This window comes from Schistocerca americana, chromosome 3, assembly GCF_021461395.2.
Source record: "Schistocerca americana isolate TAMUIC-IGC-003095 chromosome 3, iqSchAmer2.1, whole genome shotgun sequence".
NCBI lineage: Eukaryota > Metazoa > Arthropoda > Insecta > Orthoptera > Acrididae > Schistocerca > Schistocerca americana.
This window is the reverse complement of record NC_060121.1, coordinates 783285375-783307094: the sequence shown is the minus strand read 5'-3', so window position 1 is coordinate 783307094 and position 21720 is coordinate 783285375.

Sequence of the window (21720 nt, the reverse complement as noted above, 5' to 3'; positions counted from 1 at the left end):
CATTGTGCATGCTCTGTTGCCTGTGTCTATGTGCCTGTGGTTCTGTCAGTGTGATCATGTGATGTATCTGACCCCAGGAATGTGTCAATAAAGTTTCCCCTTCCTGGGACAATGAATTCACGGTGTTCTTATTTCAATTTCCAGGAGTGTATTATACTATACACCATCAAGTTGTGGCAAAATGTAAGAAATCCCCATACATAACCATTGTTACGTGAAACTGTAACAAACTGACACATACATAACATGTTGTAGCAAACTTGCAACAAATTGCCCAATTTTTGCTTCTGTTCCAGTGAAGCATCAAATAAAATTTTATAAATTACCCCATATATTACTATGATACTCCAAAATTGTAACAAACTACCCTCTACATCACCATTTTATAGCAAAATTGTAAAATATTATTCCATACAGTACCATGTTATAGCAAAATTGTAGCAAATTATCCCATAAATATCACCATGTTCATACTAAATTGTAACAAATTGCCCTTCACAGAATGAACGTATGGTTGATACTACTGCAGTATGATGGTCACCACTGCTCTCAGATGCGTGGAACCTTGATCATCGTCTTTGACCATGTTGTGTTGCATTTACATTTCACATTTGCTGCATTACGAAAATATGCAGTTGAAGTCACAAAATGCAATAAAAATCTCATCAAAACACACCAGTTTAGTACAATTTGTTGTGCTAAAGTGTTGGGTAATATTAACATCAGTGAACAACATGCTGCCATAGTTTTTTCCAAGACCAAAAGTAATGTGAATAAAGCTATATTAGACACTCAATAACACCCATTATTATTTTTTGATGCGCTATTTTCTTTCGAAACCCCCCCCCCCCCCCCACAAAAAACCCGTAATTTTATTACTGCCATTAATCCAGTGCCAATTAGGGCTAGAGGTAACTGTTAACTGCCTGAGTAGCATGCTATTATAGCAGAGCACATGTGATTTATACAGTTACAGAACAATTCAGAAGTAGTTATACTGCAAGTTACATTCTTTGCGTATTTTGACAGATATTTTTGTTTAGACTGGAAAATAACATTGTGATACTGGCATAAGCTTTGTGTGCTGGCAAAGCTTAAATATTTTTGACAGATATTTTAGACATAGAAATACTGTAAGTTACACCCTTTATGTATTCAGACAGACATTTTATGTGTGATAGTAGCATGGACATGACCATTATGTGTGTGCTTAGATATTATGTTGAAAGTAGCCTACTGGTATTTACCCCAAGCAGTCACAATGAGGTCGTCTCGGTTTTTGTAAGAAATTCCTAATGTCATCGCACGTACTCAACTGCAGCGCCAGTGAAAAGCCTCTATGAGCTAAACAGTTATCTTCCAGGTCGTTAATTATATTGTGTATAGTAACGCTGCCGTGTATAGTAACGCCTTTAGGTGCACCAAGCGCTTTGTCAGTGTGTCCCCATTAGGAACTGCATTCTGGATTCCATTAGTTTGAAATTACTCAATCCAGACGCACATCTTTCCCATTATTCCATAAGTATGCATTTTGTTTACTTGGCGACGGATCGATATGTGTCAAATGATTTTCCCAATCATCGACTTGTATTACGCCATTTACCACCTATGTAATCTGGTGAACGAACAGAGCAAACTATTGATTTCTACAAAGGAGTTACCTGACAATAAGCGATCAAGAATGCGCTCGGTAAATCTACAACAAATTGACGTCAATGAGATGGCTCCTGCAACACTTCCAAAAGAACTTCAACAACCTCCACCTTTATGCAACCACAGTGTACGCTCCATTGTTCCAGTGATGCAGAGAGCCTGTTGCTTTAACAACGGCTAGTTTTCGCATCTATGCGACAGTCAAATGTAAAAGCTATTTTATTTTTGTGGTGGTGCAGTTTATCGCTTCTCTTCGTATCTAGATTTTTAGAGACACAGCATTACTAATAACTTGAATACACGGTATTAATGTTCCACAATAATATTTCGTCATGAATCGGCTTCAGTCGGTTCAAAACCAACTATTAAATGAATATTATTGTGGAACTTTAGTACTGTGTATTCAAGTTCTTAATATGTCTGTGGTCTTCCAAGAACCGATGGAATTTTCCATAAAAAAACATACCATTACTTGAACTGGGGGATGATGAGGGAAGAATCAGCCGCATCCTTTTCCAACGAATGGTCTGAAAGAATTCAGCAAAACCTAAATCTTAACGTCCACAAAGTGTGTTTACACCACTGTCCGCTACATCACCTGGTTCGGTGGGAAGCAGCTAATGCGGACGTGTAACGTCATACAGGCTGGCCTAGAATAAATGCTGAAGACACCCGAAGCCATAGTTGCGGCGTTCTGTTGTTCGCCAGACGTGGAACAACACACAGTATACTCAGAAATTCTACCCGTATCGGCTGCAATTACTGCTTGCAACTCTGCAACATGATATTCCATAATAAATCCGCCTCTAATGACCCCTTCGTTAGCCAGGCGTTAAATGCTACACTTCCTTCCTTTCTAATGAGCCTTTCGTTAGCTGGACATCAGTATCTAAATTATTTTCTTCCTTTCGTAATGCTTTAAACTGTCTAAATATTTCTTTACACGTTCGAATGCGCATGAACATTTCCTTAAAGAAGATAAATTCACGGAGAGGTCAACTTTCCATGTGTGTGGAATTGTCAGCAAGCAATGTGGACGCATCTGGAATGCGGTGATGTTAATTTGTCGTCCTATCTCAAGACTGATCGAATTATTGGGTTTTTCGTGCAGATTTATGATTAATTATTCAATTTTTCGTGAAATATTGTCTGATACGTCGGATGACATCCTTTTCCGACATGGAGGTGCACTATCGTACTAGATTCTACGAGACAGGCGCGTTCTTTATCACATCTTACCTGGATACTGGACTGGCAGAGCTGGACAAATTTTATAGTCTCAAAGCTTCCCAACTTTACTTCTACGGGCGTTTTACTGTTGGACCACATTAGAACCAATGTTTACCAAACTCATATTAAGGTCCGATTATCTGAGGACCAGAATTAATCATAGTGACCTGAGTGGATGAAGGCATGTTGTGCCAATACCGAATGGAGTTAAAAGCGTAGATTATAAGCAGACTGTACAAAACATTAGTCACACGCAAGAGGCATCACATTAATAACATGTAACACCGCCTCTGGCCTTGATAATGGCCTCAATTCGGCGAGGAAGCAAGTCCACAAGTTTTTTCAGGCATGCGAAATTCAGCTGGAGCCACTGATTAATGATTAAATTCCGTAGAGCCGCCAAACTGCGGGCTGTTGATTGCGGCCTTTCACTCGCTGCTGCAAATAGCTCCAGATTTTCCTAAAGTATTAACATCAGGTGATTTAGCAAGCCAGTCGTGGTACGATAGGGTGCCTGCATTTCCGTCAGACCAGAAACGTATGGATGCGTCCCTGTTAACGCGGCAGTTGTAATCTTGGAAGACGGGAGTGATAACGGCATGCTCATCGTGAAGATGTAGAAGGAACATCCTTTGGTAATGTTGAATTACAAGCTTATATAGTTGACGTCGATCTATTGTAGAATTATGGAACATGTTTCAAGCTCAATAATTATGGTTTCGAAGAGCGAAAAACTCCTATGAAAATCAATAAACAGAGGTCATGCGAAACTCAGCTGGCCCTGCTCCTCCATCAGATTCACGGCGCTTTAGAAAACAGCGCTCAGGTTGAAGCCGTGTTCGGTGACTTCAGGGAGGCATTTGGCACTGTCCCACACTGCCGTTTAGTGAAAAAAAAATACGTTTTTACTGAGTATCGGATCAGATTTGTGACTGGATTCAAGACTTCCTTACAGATAGAACTCATCACCTCGCTCTTATTGGAAGAAAATTGAAAGATGTAAAGGTAATTTCCGGAGGACCACAAGGAAGCGTGATGGGACCGTTACTGTTGACAATGTACACTACGTGATCAAAAGTACCCGGACAGCGCCAAAAACACAGTTTTTCATATTAGGTGCTTTGTGCTGCCACCTACTGCCAGGTACTCCACATCAGAGACCTCAGTAGTCATTAGACATTGTGAGAGAGCAGAATGGGGCGCTCCGCGGAACACACGGACTTCGAACGTGGTCAGGTGGTGGTGGGTGTCACTTGTGTCATACGTCTGTACGTGAACTGCATCCGGATCCACTGCAAGTACTATGACAGGTGAGGAAACTTTGACTTCATGGTCGAGCGGCTGCTCATAAGCCATACATCAAGCCGGTAAATGCCAAACGACGCCTCGCTTGGCATAAGGGGTGTAAACATTGGACGATTGAACTGTGGAAAAACTTTGTGTGGAGTGACGAATCACGGTACACGATGTGGCGATCCGATGGCAGGGTGTGGGTATGGCGAATGCCCAGTGAACATCTGCCAGTTGTGTAGTACCAACAGTAAAATTCGGAAGCTGTGGTGTTATGGTGTAGTCGTGTTTTTCATGGTGAGGGCTTGCACCCCTTGTTTTGCGTGGCACTACCACAGCACAGGTCTACATTGATGCTTTAAGCACCTTCTTGCTTCCCACTGTTGAAGAGCAATTCGGGGATGGCGATTGCATCTTTCAACACGATCGAGCACCTGTTCATAATGCACGGCCTGTGGTGGAATGGTAACACTACAGCAACATCACCGTAATGGACTGGCCTGCAGAGTCCTAATCTGAATCCTACAGACCTTTGGGATGTTCTCGAACGCCGACTTCGTGCCAAGCATCACCGACCGACATCGATAGCTTTCCTCAGTGCAGCACTCCTTGAAGGACGGGCTGCCATTTCCCAAGAAACCTTCCAGCACCTGATTGATTGTGCGCCTGCGAGAGTGGAAGCTGTGATCAAGGCTAAGGGTGGGCCAACACCATACTGAATTCCATCATTACCGATGGAGGGCGCCTCGAACTTTTAAGTTATTTTCAGCCAGGTGTCCGGATACTTTCGATCACATAGTGTACATAAATCGTAGTAGAAAGTTCTTTAAGACAGACCATAGATGATGCGGTTGTCTACAAGAAAGAGGCAACGGCAGAAGACAGTACAGATATGCAGTATGATCTGCACAGGATTGATGAATTGTCTGGCAGTTGACGCTGAAGGTACGTAAATGTAACATAGGAAATGCACCACTGTATGACTACACTATTGGTGACAGATTGCTGGAAACAGTATCTACCGTAAAATATGTAGAAATAACTATCCAGAGCATCATTCAGTGAAATGACCACATAAAATAAATGCAGAAAAGCCAGATTCCAGATTGAGAGTCATACAAAAATAATCTTAAGGAAATGTAACTCTTCCACGAAGCGAGTGGTTTATAAGGCGCTTGTTCGACCGATTCTTGAGCTCTGTTCACCAATCTTGGATCCTTTACTAGGTGTGACTGATAGAAGAGGCAGAGAAGAAGCAACAAAGTGCGGCGCGTTACGTCACGGGATCGTTTAGTCGGCGCGCGAGAGCGTTACCGAGATGACAAAAAAACTCCAGTGGCAGACGTTACAAGAGAGGTGTTGTGCATCAAATGGTTCAAATGGCTCTGAGCACTATGGGACTTAACATCTGAGGTCATCAGTCCCCTAGAACTTAGAACTACTTAAACCTAACTAACCTAAGGACATCACACACATCCATACCCGAGCCAGGATTCGAACCTGCGACCGTAGTGGTCGCGCGGTTCCAGACTGAAGCGCCTAGAACCGCTCGGCCACCAGCGGTCGGCTGTTGTGCATCACGGAGAGGTTTACTATTGAAATTTCAAGACAGTACTTTCCGGCCAATACATTGCATCTTCTTACACACTTCTCGCGAAATGCCCACGACGAGAAAATTGGAGAAATTAGAGCCAACGGAGCGATACCATGCACCATTCGCGAATGAAACGGAAAAGGGGCAATCAGTTATTGGCACGTCTTGCGGAGTATGATGTAGATGCGGATGTAGAACCATTCCCTTCGAAGGGTAATTGTCTTGCCGACAACGGGCAAGGTTAGAGATCTGGATGACGATCAAACACACAGTTACACACTGGTATGAACTTTTATAACAGATTTCTGTGAAGTTTGGAAAGGTAGGAGACGAGATACTGGCAGAAGTAAAGCTGTGAGGAGCGGGCGTGAGACGTGCTTCGGCAGCTCAGATGGTAGAGCACTTGCCCGCGAAAGGCAAAGGTCCCGAGTTCGAGTCTCGGTCGGGCAAACAGTTTTAATCTGCCAGGAAGTTTCATATCAGCGCACACTCCGCTACAGAGTGAAAATCTCATTCTGACTACAGGTTCGTTCTTCCTACTCATCCGCACTAACTTACATTTTTTTTCACATTTAGAACCAGGTGCCATTCATCACACCAACTAGACATTTTGTGTCAGTCGTCTTGTATCTTTCTACAGTCACTCCACTTCGACACCTTGCCGCACACCAAAGCCTCATCAACAAACAACCGCAGATTGCTCCCCATCCTGTCCGCCAAATCTCTCTTTTTTTCCGGTCTATTTTCACTACCACTGTATTTATGCTGTTTTGCCTGGCAGCGAGTGGTACACCAATCCTTGTACACACGTCGACAGTTTGCGTTGATACACGAACAAGTCGGGCAACTTCATTTACTGTGTAGTGATGTGCACGTCCAAACACGACAGCTCCTTTCTGTCATTCTTTCACGTCTCCAAATCGGCCCGTTTTACAACCCAGACTCCATACAAGCCACTTGATCGTACACACCACCCCGTTGGCATGATTTACGTTATCGATTGAGGTTACGTGCTGTCTGGTACCGGTTCCGCTCCACCTCCAGCGTTCCGAAGCGATTAGTGTGCTCTTCTAATGCGGCTGAGTAATATTTTGCGACTGAGCTTACGTTGCATGTACCGTAAGAGTTGCTCATATTGAAGTCGAGTAAGAAAGTAAGTTTAGGAAGTTCGTGCATCATGTCAGTTACTTCAACTTCCACACCAAATAGAAATCCTGCCAGTAATATGAGGCATTACAAAAGTCTTCTGAGACAATCTGCAGACTGGTATGCAAAATATCTTTCCCAAGATGTATCACTGCCAACTTACAAAGTTACATGAAACTTGGATCACGCATAGAAAGAACTGCTGCAGTATAGTACAGAAGGTAACTGAAAGAAATACACAATGAGAAGATCAAATATGACGCTTGAAAGACAATAATTAAAGCGAAGTCACCACGATTTTGAATGAAATGATAATTAAATCAAGGCCTTAAGCTGTCGACAGCCGTTGATATACATCAACGGGGAGTTGAAAAAGTGTGCCCCGACCGGGACTCGAGTCCAGGATCTCCTGCTTACAAGGCAGACGCTGTATCCATCTGAGCCACTGAGGGCACAGAGGATAGTGCGACTGCAGGTTATTGGCCGGTTAGCCTTAACCATATATGAAGATAGTATCTGTTCTCTCGGACATGTTCGAAAGAACAGATACCATGTCTATATATGAAGATGGTATATGTTCTTTCGGACATGGTATCTGTTCTTTCGGACATGTCCGAGAGAACAGATACCATCTTCATATACAGTTAAGGCTAACCGGCCAATGACCTTCTGCAGTCGCACTATCCTCTGTGCCCTCAGTGGCTCAGATGGATACAGCGTCTGCCATGTAAGCAGGAGATCCCGGGTTCGAGTCTCGCTCGGGGCACATATTTTCAATTGTCCTCGTTCACGTATATCAACGCATTCCAACAGCTTAAGGTACTGATTTAATTATCATTTCATTCTAAGAGAGCTGCATGGTCTCAGATGGTATCTGTTCATTCGGACATGTCCGAAAAAACCAGATAGTATCTTCATATACGATTTAGAATGGTCTCCTGAACATTACAAAGGCAGGTACATGGGTCATAATACGTGTGTTACCACGACGGACTTCAATGCCTTCTCTGCAGCGGGTTTCCCACGCTGGCCACACAGTTGTTAATGAGTTCTTGTGATCTGGTGTTCCATTTCTAGATACGCGAGGTTTATAACTACTGGATGCTCGTTGGTGTATATGGGCGTGTTGCAGTACGTCTCACAAACTCATTCCAGGCGTTCCCGATAAAATTTAAGTCAGTGGAATCGGCAGGCCAGTCCATTTGTCGAATATCCTCTCGTTCCAAGATTCCTCCGCGCAGTTCGATTGTGTCGCGCGTTATCATCCATAAAAATGGAGTCAAGGCAGAAAGCACCCCTGAAAAGTTGCACAGAGAGAAGGAATACAGCGTCATAATAACGTTGAGCCGTCAGTGTACCGCGGTCACAGGTCTAGAGGTCATGAAGTTCATGCAACTTGTGCCTCTCCACACCTTAGCACCTGGACCACCAAAGCGATCATGCTCGACAAGCTGGAGTTACCCTCACATAGCGAATATAGGGAACACGTATTGCACCGGAGAAAATTGTCGAATATGATCGTTCTGGTGGTCCCGGTGTTACGGTCTGGAAGGCACATTGTTGGTTGTGAGTACTGATCTCCAGATCTTTTTATTATGGATGACGATGAGGTATCGGATCCAACAGCGCGGGTGGAGGAGCCCATTGAACGAGAATATTCGTCGAATGGACTCGCCTGCGCTTTCGCCAGATTTACTGGGTGACAATCATTGAACAATATTTCATAAAATCGTCATGACTTCGGAACAGTTTGCGTTAGGACGATCAAACTGCTCGGCTGGCCTCGGAGTATGATGCGAGTTAGTATGGGCATTGTTGTGTGGTTTAGCGACGAAGGCCACTTTCATTTGGATGGGTTCGTCAATAAGCAAAATAGGTGCATTTGACGGACTGGGAACCCGCATTTTGGGATCGAGAAGTTCCTTCGTCTTCAGCTAGTGACTGTGTGGTGTGCATTGTCCAGTCACGAAATAATTGGTGCGATATTGCTTGATGGCACGGTGACAGTTTCAAACTGCACTGGAGGAGGAAGGTTTTGGAAGACTATTTCATCCCCTTTAACCTAAGTGACCACGATTCCGACAAGATGTGATTCATGCAAGATGGAGCTCGGTCTCATCGAAGCAGAGGAGTGTTTGATGTCCTGAAGCATTTTGGGGATCGCATTCTGGCTCTGGGAGAGGCCCTGGCATGGGCCTCGACTGGACGCCATAGTCTCCGGATCTGAAAGCATGCGACTCCTTTCTGTGGGACTATATTATAGACAAGGTGTACAGCAATAACCGTAAAACTATTGTTCAGCTAACAGTCATTCAGGAGGTCATCGACAGCATCGATGTTCAGACACTTCAGTGGGTCACGCAGAATTTCGCTATTCGTCTGCGCCACATCACCACCAAAGATGGCAGGCACATCGAAAATGTCATAACCTAAATCCGAATACTTTAGTGGCGTTTACATGTTGAACAAAGTGTGTGCACGCCGTACTTTGTAACTAATTTACGTTTTCTTCATATAGTTCAATAATTGCCACCCTGTGTGTGGGATTCGTTGGGAGATGTACTGCAGGACGTCCTGGTTCACAAAAGACTACACAGCAGTTTTAAACCGCACTGGAGGAGAAATGGAACGCCTTACCATAAGAAAATCTTAGCAACACTGTGGCCAGCAGGGGAGCAGGTTACAGAGCGTGCATTCCCGTCCGTAGTTGATCACGTACCCTATTAACAACCATGCTCCACAGTTTGCAATGACCAGAAGACCATCATAAATCGCGATGTCTTTCAATGTAATTATTATCTGAGTAAAAGTATCATTTCTGTTCGCCTCATTGCGCATTTCTTTCGGTTACCTTCTGTACTGTACGGTACTGTAGTAGTTCTTTCTACGTACCGTCCACGTTTCATCGAACTATGTTACTTGGCAGTGACACATCACGCGAAAGTTGCTTTCTTCCTTATATTATGCACAACGGTGTACTTTTTAACGTCATACGAGAACATTATGAAAAAGGAATGAAGCGATGTGAAGATAGTTTATCTGACAACTACTTCGAACAAAAAAGGAAATGTGCTACATGTGAAAACACAGATGACATTTCGCTCCTACTACCACATAAGCACCGTACAGCGCCACGAGACAAACTGATTTATGCCTGATGCTAGGAACTCCGAGCTGGGTTTTGGAGATTTCCCAAGGCTATTGCAATACTTACATCTGGACGTCTCCCTCGGGAAATTTCGAGGTTTGTGTCGCGAAACAGCTTGGCACTTGGCTGAACTAAAGTAGCTCCCTGGTAGTGTTTCTGCCAGACGTCATCAAGATTGCTGTGAATTCGAATTGCATTCGACTAGGTGATTCAGTTCTCAAGTACTAGACTTGTCTAAATCAGTACTGTGTAATAGATCATGTTTTGGGATGTCATGTAACTGACGTGTGCATGATAGAACAAAGTAGACGAACTAAACAAACGCAGGGATACTATTATAAACCATCACCAGCTTAAATCTTAGTCTGTATATCCATGACGACGGCTACATCTCATGCCTTATTACTTCTATTATCAATGTTGTTTATGTATTTTAGGGTGACAATTTTCAAAATAATTTTGCAAGCATCAAAAACCGTGTATTTAGCAATGTATTGGTAAGTAAGCTGCTGATTGTACAGCAACGATGTGCTGCCTGTTAAAAGTCCCATTATTGTATTCGCTTTCGTTTGCAATTCTTTCATGATGAGCACTGATATTTAACCTGCATACTGAAACGGCTATGGACGAAGTAAACGACTATTTCAATGTGGAATCTCTTGGTCTTGGTAATGAATAGAAAGTGAGCATGATACGCTTCGCTAATGCCTAAAAGTTAAGAGGACCTGAGTCGGGTTCTAAATGAAGTGGAACTTTTACCACCCGATGGCCAAGATATGCCATAAAAAATAAAACTAGGGTAATGGCGTGTCCAGCAGGTGAACAAGCTCGATGGCTACATGTTGAACTATAGAGAGATTTTACAGTGGCGGGTAAATCTATCTCGGATGTGCAATGCATAAAGCAGTAAGATGCAAGAAAGTAATAAGGGTTACAGAAAGGAAATCGGCTTGCTATAAAAGGAATGCTTGCTAACGTCCAGATATGTAAACTGTGACACAGGGAAAGCTTCACGAAAAGCTGTATTTGTAGCACAGCTTTGTATGGGTGCGAAACATGGACAATGGGGAAGACAACGATAAAACGATGAAAAGTCTCTGAAATGTTTTAATGGAGACTGTTGAAGATCAGATTGCTTTCTGCAGCCGCTCAACGAGAAAACTTGCCTAACATAACGAATCGAGAAGATAAAATGCTTGGACACGTATGATTTGTTATGTCGGGCGTGTATTTTACAGGAGTCATTGCTGAAAATTATAATTGTAGGGGTAATAGAAGGAAAGAACCGCAGAGACAAGCCTTGTTATGTCTACACAACGTAGCTCGTCGGTGATACACTACTCAGCCACCATATTATTGCACTTCGTCGTCAGCGGAAACACTCAGTGATGTTACTGTAATCAAGTGCAGTAGTAACTAAGGAAAAAACCCGGCACTGTCATTACTTAAACGTCAGTTGTGCATTTACTATCAACCACGAGTACGCGCTGACAGGCGATAAGCGGACCGAAGCATCCACACTCTAACGTGTGGTAGAATGCAGCAGTTATTATGAAATGAACAGGACAGCGGGCAGACGACATGAAAGCAGCGCTGTATCAAATCATCGGAACTTACCACCGAAACAATATCATTTATGGTGTTTCGAACTTAAAATTCGAATAGTCTCATCAAGCTGTTACTTCCCGTGCACATTGATACTATTATAAGGAACTACACACTACTTTGAAAAAAAAATCATCATTTGGCAAACAGATACTACAAATGGAAATAGGTTAATAATAATTTAAGTGTCCACCTTCTTGCAAGATCACTAAACACTATATAACTCAGTCCGAACAGGTCTCGGAAGGCGCAACAGTACTGACAGACCGCCGTGTCATCTTCAGCCTGCGTCACTGGATGCGGATATGGAGGGACATGTGGTCAGCACACCACTGTCTCGGCCGATGTCAGTTTTCATGAGCGGAGCCGCTACTTCTCTTTCAAGTAGCTCTTCAATTCGTCTCGTAAGGGCTGAGTGCACACCTCTTGCCAACAGTGCTCGGCAGACTGGGACGGTCAGCTAAGTGCTAGCCAAGCCCAATGGTGCTTAACTTCGGTTAGCTGATGGGAACCAATGTTGACACTACGGCAAGGTTGTTGGCTTTGCAACATCACGAATTTGTGTTATTACCTAAACATGCTGCATCAGAGCTGAGGCATCTCCGATTCCTTTTTCTTCTATTACTTCTGAAAATATACTTACAAAATTTTATGTCGATAAGGAATATGTCCACATATGTAATCTAACGTCAAAAAGCAACAATTAAGTAACATGTGATCTAAACAACAGCAATATATATATATATATATATATATATATATATATATGTGGCAACTTATTACCAACCTAGATAAAACTTCGTATGGATACCCACCAGAAGCAATAACACAGAAACACAATGAAAATGAAACAAGTGTGGTGAAATATCTTTAGGAAATAAAACAAAAGTGCGTTCTTACAAGAAGGCAGGCGCTTTTAATTTATTATTATTTTCTGCAATCACGGGAACATGTTATGTAACCATGATAATATACAAAACTGTACATAACATTTCCATGAGATGAAAGAAGGCATTTGAAGAAATTTATTTTAATGGTAGCCATTACGACACACTAACATCTGTAACTTAATGGATGTGATTGTGTAATAGTCCTATACTTCAAGTCCAGTTGCTATACTAAGAAGTAACTGCCGGAGCCACATAAAGGACGAGGAACACCAGGACGATCTACATGATAAATGCTAAAGGAGTGTAACGTAGTGCAGCATTTCTCTGTGTGTAACGACAAAGTCCATTTGCATAAGACGAGAAGAATGACTGTCCCATACCCAAAGCAGTTGACAATAGAGGCAACTCATGAGAATGCATGAACTCCACAATGGTTAAAGCATGATTATCATGGGGACTGAACAAAGCTTTTGGTTTTACTTTTAGAGGTTTTCGTTGTGTTCATGTATGTACACCTGAGACTACCATGGCATTGTCATAACCGTCAGCCCTACACAACGTAATATCCGCCCAATCTTTTTCCAGTAGCTGTTGAACATCATTTCACATATCCTCTGCAAGTCTTTCCAGACATACAAAAGTAACAAGAATTCTCGAGCTTCCACAACATTCTCTTCTATATTGACGTAACTGTGCCTATAGTGCAACTGCGTAGATGGTACAGATATCAAAAAAAGTTTAATGTAAAATAATTGTGTCTAGCAGACAACTGGTTATCTGCATGTACATACATACTCTGCAAGCTACCATATGGTGCATGGCGGAGGGCCGAAATAGAGCGAGAGAAAAGCGACTATCTATATGCCTCTGTACGAGTACTAATTCCTCTTAACTTCGTGGTCATTACAAGAAATGTACGTTGGCGGAGTAGAATTGTTCCGCAGTCAGCTTCAAATGCTTATCTTTCTACACTTTTGAAGTTCCATGCAATGTTTTGCAAAAATTCTGAACGCAAGCAATGACAAATGGCATGGCCTGATAATGGGGACTCTGTCCCAAACTGCTTATTTACTGACAATATAGGGTGTCCCACATGAAAACGGTAGGGCTCACGTATCGTTTAATCATCTCTTGTCAGATCGTTTGTGAAGTGGCAAAACTGTCTCTTAAGTTGGCTAACCTGCACTTCATCGAAGAGCTGAGTGCAGCTGTGTGTTCGTGTGTCAGTTGTTGTGAGAATCTCGTATTGTTGAGTTGTTACTGAAATGAGAGAGTTTGCATCAGAACAGCGAATTGATATTGTTGAGTGTTACATAAAGACAGGCTCCTTCCAGGAACGTAAAAAAGTGTTTAAAGTATCCCGGCAGGAAACTTCCCACGACCAGCACTATTAAAGATATCTACAAGAAATGGAGGGCAGTAGGATCAGTTTAGAATGTGCAGAGGGTTAGGCGACCGACAGTGAGGATCTCTGGAACTGTAGACGGAATTCGAACGGACATTACGAGAAGTTCCCGCAAGGCGGTAAGGAGTTTATGTTAGTAGGTTGCGGTATTTTGTACACCAGGCGTCGTGTACTGAAAGATACGGAACTGAAAGCCTATCGTGTGATTCTGGTGCAAGACCAAAAATTTGAGGATCAGAAAGAAAGACTGCGTTATTGTAAGCGGGTGTGAACATAAATTGCTAACGGTTACTTGGATCCCTTGCTTTACTTCAAATCAGGTGATGAGTTGTTTCCTTTTCCAAGATGCGTAAATTGTCACAATTGTTCCCCTTACGTAGACTTGTCAGTAGAGGCTTCTGGGCCCCACAGTGCCCGGACTTAACATTGAGTAATTTTTAATTATAGGGAACACTAAATAGCAAACTGTACGTTTGAAGTCATCGCACAATTGACTATCTAAAACGGAACATAACTAGAGAAATAAACATCATCACGTCCGCAGAATTACAGCCCATGGCCGCCACTTCCAGCGTCTTAGATAACAGTAACGTTAAAAACACGTAGTTACCTGTTTCTATTCTTGTATTGTTCGTTTCTTCATTATTACTTGGATCTAGGGCGTGAGACGTGCCGCTTTTATGTGAGACACCCTGTATTTTTGCCTTACTTGGAACTTGATTAAAAACAGTCTGGTCCACGAGATTTGAGTCCCTCCCCCTACCCGTCTAGGACCAGAGGACGGAGCACCACCCCTCTCCCCCCCCCCCCCCCCACCCCAGCTTAGTCTGTCATTGTTTCCCAAAGTAACAGCGACTGGTATGTTTTCTCCTCTACATTAACTACGCTATTTCAAGAAGCATTCTGCAAGACGTTGGGACTCATTTTGCCTAATCCCCTTCATCCCTCCTTGTGATGCTTTTCAGCAATCTTACCTTTATGCTTCAGGATTTTCTACGAGGTGCATTCAAGTTCTAAGGCCTCCGATTTTTTTTCTAATTAACTACTCACCCGAAATCGATGAAACTGGCGTTACTTCTCGACGTAATCGCCGTGCAGACGTACACATTTTTCACAACGCTGACGCCATGATTACATGGCAGCGGCGAAGACTTCTTTAGGAGTCTGTTTTGACCACTGGAAAATCGCTGAGGCAATAGCAGCACAGCTGGTGAATGTGCGACCACGGAGAGTGTCTTTCATTGTTGGAAAAAGCCAAAAGTCACTAGGAGCCAGGTCAGGTGAGTAGGGAGCATGAGGAATCACTTCAAAGTTGTTATCACGAAGAAACTGTTGCGTAACGTTAGCTCGATGTGCGGGTGCGTTGTCTTGGTGAAACAGCACACGCACAGCCCTTCCCAGACGTTTTTGTTGCAGTGCAGGAAGGAATTTGTTCTTCAAAACATTTTCGTAGGATGCACCTGTTACCGTAGTGCTCTTTGGAACGCAATGGGTAAGGATTATGCCCTCGCTGTCCCAGAACATGGACACCATCATTTTTTCAGCACTGGTGGTTACCCGAAATTTTTTTGGTGGCAGTGAATCTGTGTGCTTCCATTGAGCTGACTGGTGCTTTATTTCTGGATTGAAAAATGGCATCCACGTCTCATCCATTGTCACAACCGACGAAGAGAAAGTCCCATTCATGCTGTCCTTGCACGTCTACATTGCTTGGCAACATGCAACACGGGCAGCTATGTGGTTGTCCGTCAGCCTTCGTGGCACCCACCTGGATGACACTTTTCGCATTTTCAGGTCGTCATGCAGGATTGTATGCACAGAACCCACAGAAATGCCAACTCTGGAGGCAATCTGTTCAACAGTCATTCGGCGATACCCCAAAACAATTCTCTCCACTTTCTCAATCATGTCGTCAGACTGGCTTGTGTGAGCCCGAAGTTGTTGCGGTTTGTTGTCACACGATGTTCTGCCTTCATTAAATTGTCGCACCCACGAACGCACTTTTGACACATTCATAACGCCATCACCACATGTCTCCTTCAACTGTCAATGAATTTCAATTGGTTTCACACGACGCAAATTCAGAAAACGAATGATTGCACGCTGTTCAAGTAAGGAAAACGTCGCCATTTTAAGTATTTACAACAGTTCTCATTCTCGCCGCTGGCGGTAAAATTCCATCTGCCGTACGGTGCTGCCATCTCTGGGACGTATTGACAATGAACGCGGCCTCATTTTAAAACAATGCGCATGTTTCTATCTCTTTCCAGTCCTGAGAAAAAAAATCGGAGGCCTTAGAACTTGAATGCACCTCATACAGCTTGGATAATGGAAGCCTGAAATTCAGCGCTTCATTCTTCTTTTAACTTCACATTCCACAGATCCCATAACTTGTTTCTTTTCTGCAAAACTCAAACATTTCTTTGAAGCTATTAATAACTGATTTCTATACTGTAGTACGTTACGCTTTGTTGAGAAAACAATAGCTTGTCGCAAGGGGTTGAATGACGAAATAATTATTTGCACAACTTAACAAACAATTAGAAATACTGAGTATTAGATAGCCATGGACATCGAATTTATAGTGGGTTTGCGGACCGATCTGTCGTGACAATTTGATTACTGAGTGCACCAAACCACATAGGATTCCTTCATTTTACCGAAGTTTTTCAAGGGATTTGGCAAGAAATTAGATTTATGGAGAAATTCGATATATAGAGCGTCGAATAACAAAGAGTGGTCCTTAGGCCTCCATCATGATCTTTCAATCGGTGATAGCCCCCCTTTTTACTGTGTAGCATAATTCCATGGAACGAGGAGCGAAATTTTGTTATCTCTGCAAATCTGAACTTAATAATTCCGTAATACGACGTATTTTGCTGTCTAAAGTGTCCTGTAATTAATTTCGAGACAATCTGTGCAATTCAGCACGTGTAACAGCTGGCAACTGTTAATTCTTCTTGGCGGTGATTCTAGTGTCGGTAAAATCCCGCACAGCGGTCACCTTTGTCTTCCCACTGAGTGAAAGTAATAGTAAGAACACCCTTGGCGACAGTTGCAGTGTATACACGGCGTACGGAATATGTTGTCCACAAATTCATTCAAATTGTGTGGTAGGGAGCCCGATTATTCGTAAAAGGCAAGCTACTGCATAAATCAGTGAAATAAAGTTTTATTAGCAGTTACCTTCACATTTTATGCGCAAGTAGAATATTACGTTCAAAAAAATATAAGCATATATTGCTGACTATATGCCCCGCAGTTCATCAGCGTTACGCACAGCTTTAAATCGTTTCTGTACAGGGACTGAACTTCACTCCAAGGGAAAATCGCGAATCCTGCTTGACAAATGGCGGTGTCTACAGGCAATTGGAAGGATCACTGCTGGAATCTCAGCACAACGGCACACATGAGTATCTAACGCTACACATATATATATATAAAAAAAAATATATATATATCTTGGCGCTGTCACTAGGAGACTGGTAAAGGGACAGAAAAACCGCTGAAGTATGGCATATGATATTTCTTAACATAGAAAATCAATCACTCATTCTTAGAGGCATTCACCAGATAGAAAACGGCCCACCCAGCTAGGTGAAAGTGAAAAGTATACAAGCGATTGTTTTAAAAAGCACAGAACTCATAAAAATTATTACATCCGTAGAAACGTAATAAAGAGCCGTAATGCCCGTCCAGTAACTTCGCTGCGTCGACTAAACGAGGCGCTTGCATTTTTGAGGCGAGATCGGTCCCCCTGCATTTAATAACGCGTATCCTCTTCATGTTTCTCTTGTTCGTGTTGTCTGTTATATGAGTCGTAGTCTTCAAAATCCCATGCACATGTTCTATGGATTTAAGTAAGATATTCATGGTTGAATTTTAAGCCAAACGTTCACTGTTCAGGGTCTCCACTACTACAGATTACAGAACATATAAACGACTGACGTGCCTAATTCGTAAAATTCTGCTCAATTTTAATACCCAGTATGTTTTTACAAACGTGCTTTTCACAATAATATTAATAACCCACATTTTTCCAACACCTCACAATTCCATAAATCTATAGAGATGGTTCTCATTCACACTGCCAACCAGTAGCATCGTGATGAATATTGCATTGTCGACTTGGGCAATCAATCCTTCATTAGAAGTTTCATGATTCCAAGTTTATTACACAAATTCTTTGGCGTCCTCCTTGGTATAATATTGTTCTCAGTAAAACGGCGCAGACGTGTCCAGCCATAACAATTTAAGAATTGGAAAGGCTAACTATAGTGTTGCTCGTGTTTTTTGTTACGATTAGTCATCAAAAGCAAGAGAATATGTACCGAAAGACAGAGATTTGAATACATCCAGCAAATAATTGAGGACGTAGGCTGCAAGAGCTACTCTGAGATGAAGAAGTTGGTGCAGGGGAGGAATTCGAGGCCGGCAGTATCAAACCAGTAAGAAGACTGATGACTCAAAGGGAAAAAAGACAAAAGAATTAACATCCCACACGCAAAAAAACCTCACATAAATGGTATCTTGAAAGATTTCACGCAGACTGAGGCCAAGAAATGTACATCTACATCTAGATTTATACTCCGCAAGCCACCCAACGGTGTGTGGCGGAGGGCACTTTACGTGCCACTGTCATTACCTCCCTTTTCTGTTCCAGTCGCGTATGGTTCGCAGGAAGAACGACTGTCTGAAACCCTCCGTGCGCGCTCGAATCTCTCTAATTTTACATTCGTGATCTCCTCGGGAGGTACAAGTAGGGGGAAGCAATATATTCGATACCTCATCCAGAAACGCACCATCTCGAAACCTGGCGAGCAAGCTACATCGCGATGCAGAGCGCCTCTCTTGCAGAGTCTGCCGCTTGAGTTTGCTAAACATCTCCGTAACGCTATCACGGTTACCAAATAACCCTGTGACGAAACGCGCCGCTCTTCTTTGGATCTTCTCTATCTCCTCTGTCAACCCGACCTGGTACGGATCTCACACTGATGAGCAATACTCAAGTATAGGTCGAACGAGTGTTTTGCAAGCCACCTCTTTTGTTGATGGACTACATTTTCTAAGGACTCTCCCAATGAATCTCAACCTGGTACCCGCCTTACTAACAATTAATTTTATATGATCATTCCACATCAAATCGTTCCGCACGCATACTCCCAGATATTTTACAGAAGTAACTGCTACCACTGTTTGTTCCGCTATCATATAATCGTACAATAAAGGATCCTTCTTTCTATGTATTCGCAATACATTACATTTGTCTATGTTAAGGGTCAGTTGCCACTCCCTGCACCAAGTGCCTATCCGCTGCAGATCTTCCTGCATTTGGCTGCAATTTTCTAATGCTGCAACTTATCTGTATACTACAGCATCATTCGCGAAAAGCCGCTTGGTACTTCCGAGACTATCTACTAGGTCATTTATATATATTGTGAAAAGCAATGGTCCCATAACACTCCCCTGTGGCACGCCAGAGGTTACTTTAACGTCTGTAGACGTCTCTCCATTGATAACAACATGCTGTGTTCTGTTTGCTAAAAACTCTTCAATCCAGCCACACAGCTGGTCTGATATTACGTAGGCTCTTACTTTATCAGGCGACAGTGCGGAACTGTATCGAACGCCTTCCGGAAGTCAAGGAAAATGGCATCTACCTGGGAGCCTGTATAAGCCCACCCTCCAAATCTGGTGTACGCACTGTCCGCCGCCTCCCGGCATGTGCGCCTGCGTGAAGGGATCCATGACCACATAACCGCTCCCAAAAGGCCTTGAAACGTTGTGTGATGTAGTTAGTATCTGAGAGGCTACCGCTTTTGCTACAGCCGTGCCGACTTTCGACAGTTTCCATCCGCTTGGCCGTACGCAAACACCAGCTCGACTTGTTCCCAACATGAATACCGGACCATTCTGCTGCTTACAGTACGCTGCGTCAGTCACGAATCCTGCAACACACGAGGAACGTACGGCACATGGTCAGAGGAACTGTCATTCGACAGCGCCATCTACCGTGGCAACAACGCTTTTTCAGACACGTACATAGAATCTCCCTTTCTCCATTTTCAGTCAGCAATTCTTCCCTGAATTTTGTCGGTTTTATTAATGTTCGTCCTGTATATATATTAATGCAGTCACCATTTCTAAAACTAACAATTAACAGAGGAAATTATGTTCCTTGTAGAGTGTGTAAAGGGTCTTCGACGGCATGAGAACTTCACGCTAAGATACTCAACTTGTCAGAGCAATCTGTACCTCCTCGAATGAGGTTTGGGCCACGACTGTCACCCAGGTTTGTACTGACAACAAGAAAGAACATTGTCTCCACGATACAACTGAGGTGTGCCGCAGGAACCAGTCATTCAGGAGAGGAGTACACTCATCGTTCTTACTCAGAGACGGCGATGCGACTTCAAATATGTTGCAGTGGGAGAGTACCACGGATATTCAGAAATACCTTCATGTTGTTTGTAACGTAGTTCTAAACAAGTACCACATATTATTTTTGTGACAATTGCAACACCTAAAATAAACTGCATGAACCAATCGAAACTCAAATAATGCGTAAATAAATCAGCAACAAGATACCAAGGATGGGGAGAGCTAGTATACTCGTAGACCCATCAGTTTCCTTGTTTAGTGCGTTCAGAAACATCTTTAATACGCCACGCACATTCCGTAAAGTAAGCCCAAAAGAAAGTGGAGTGTGTACATCTGTCTGAGTCGGCGGTTTGTCGGTGAACGAATAATATGCAAGTCTGTTTGAAGTAATACTAATAACAATCCGCTGACTTGCACATTCGCATGTAATTTCAGCCGTCGAACACGTCCGGCGTATAGTAGGTTAGCAAATTCTTTGTCACGGTTCTCCAGCGACCACTGGTGGAATTTTACAAATTCACATTGGGAAACAAATCAGCCGGCCGGGGTGGCCGTGCGGTTCTAGGCGCTAAAGTCTGGAACCGAGTGACCGCTACGGTCGCAGGTTCGAATCCTGCCTCGGGCATCGATGTATGTGATGTCCTTAGGTTAGTTAGGTTTAATTAGTTCTAAGTTCTAGGCGACTGATGACCTCAGAAGTTAAGTCGCACAGTGTTCAGAGCCATTTGAACCATTTTTCTGAAACATATCAGCCGAGTTTTACTCCATGTCACGGCGTTTAGGAGCTTTAACTGCAACATAAGTGAGCTTGACACAATAGTGAATTCCTGAGGATAGAAAAAAAAATCTGTTTGTATTACCAGCGAATTCTCTCTGTCGTGGCCTATTAGTGTGAGACTGTTTTTCGAGTTTGAACTATGCCCTTACGCTGTGCCAAGTTTAATCAGATGGTTCAAATGGCTCTGAGCACTATGGGACTCAACTGCTGAGGTCATTAGTCCCCTAGAACTTAGAACTAGTTAAACCTAACTAACCTAAGGACATCACAAACATCCATGCCCGAGGCAAGATTCGAACCTGCGACCGTAGCGGTCTTGCGGTTCCAGACTGCAGCGCCTTTAACCGCACGGCCACTTCGGCCGGCCAAGTTTAATCGAAACATATCTCAGTATCAATGGTAGAGCAGTTTGTACTTAAGACGTGTTCTTGCGCTCTACCGCAAAAGATTGTGTACGGGTTTGGACCGCTCATTAATGTTGGAGACTGATACTGCGAGGCCACACAGAATTGTTATGGAGATTTATCTAGCTTATCGGATAATTTGTTCAGTTGCACCTAGCAGAAGGTATATATCCAACAGTAGCCATTACACACAGCT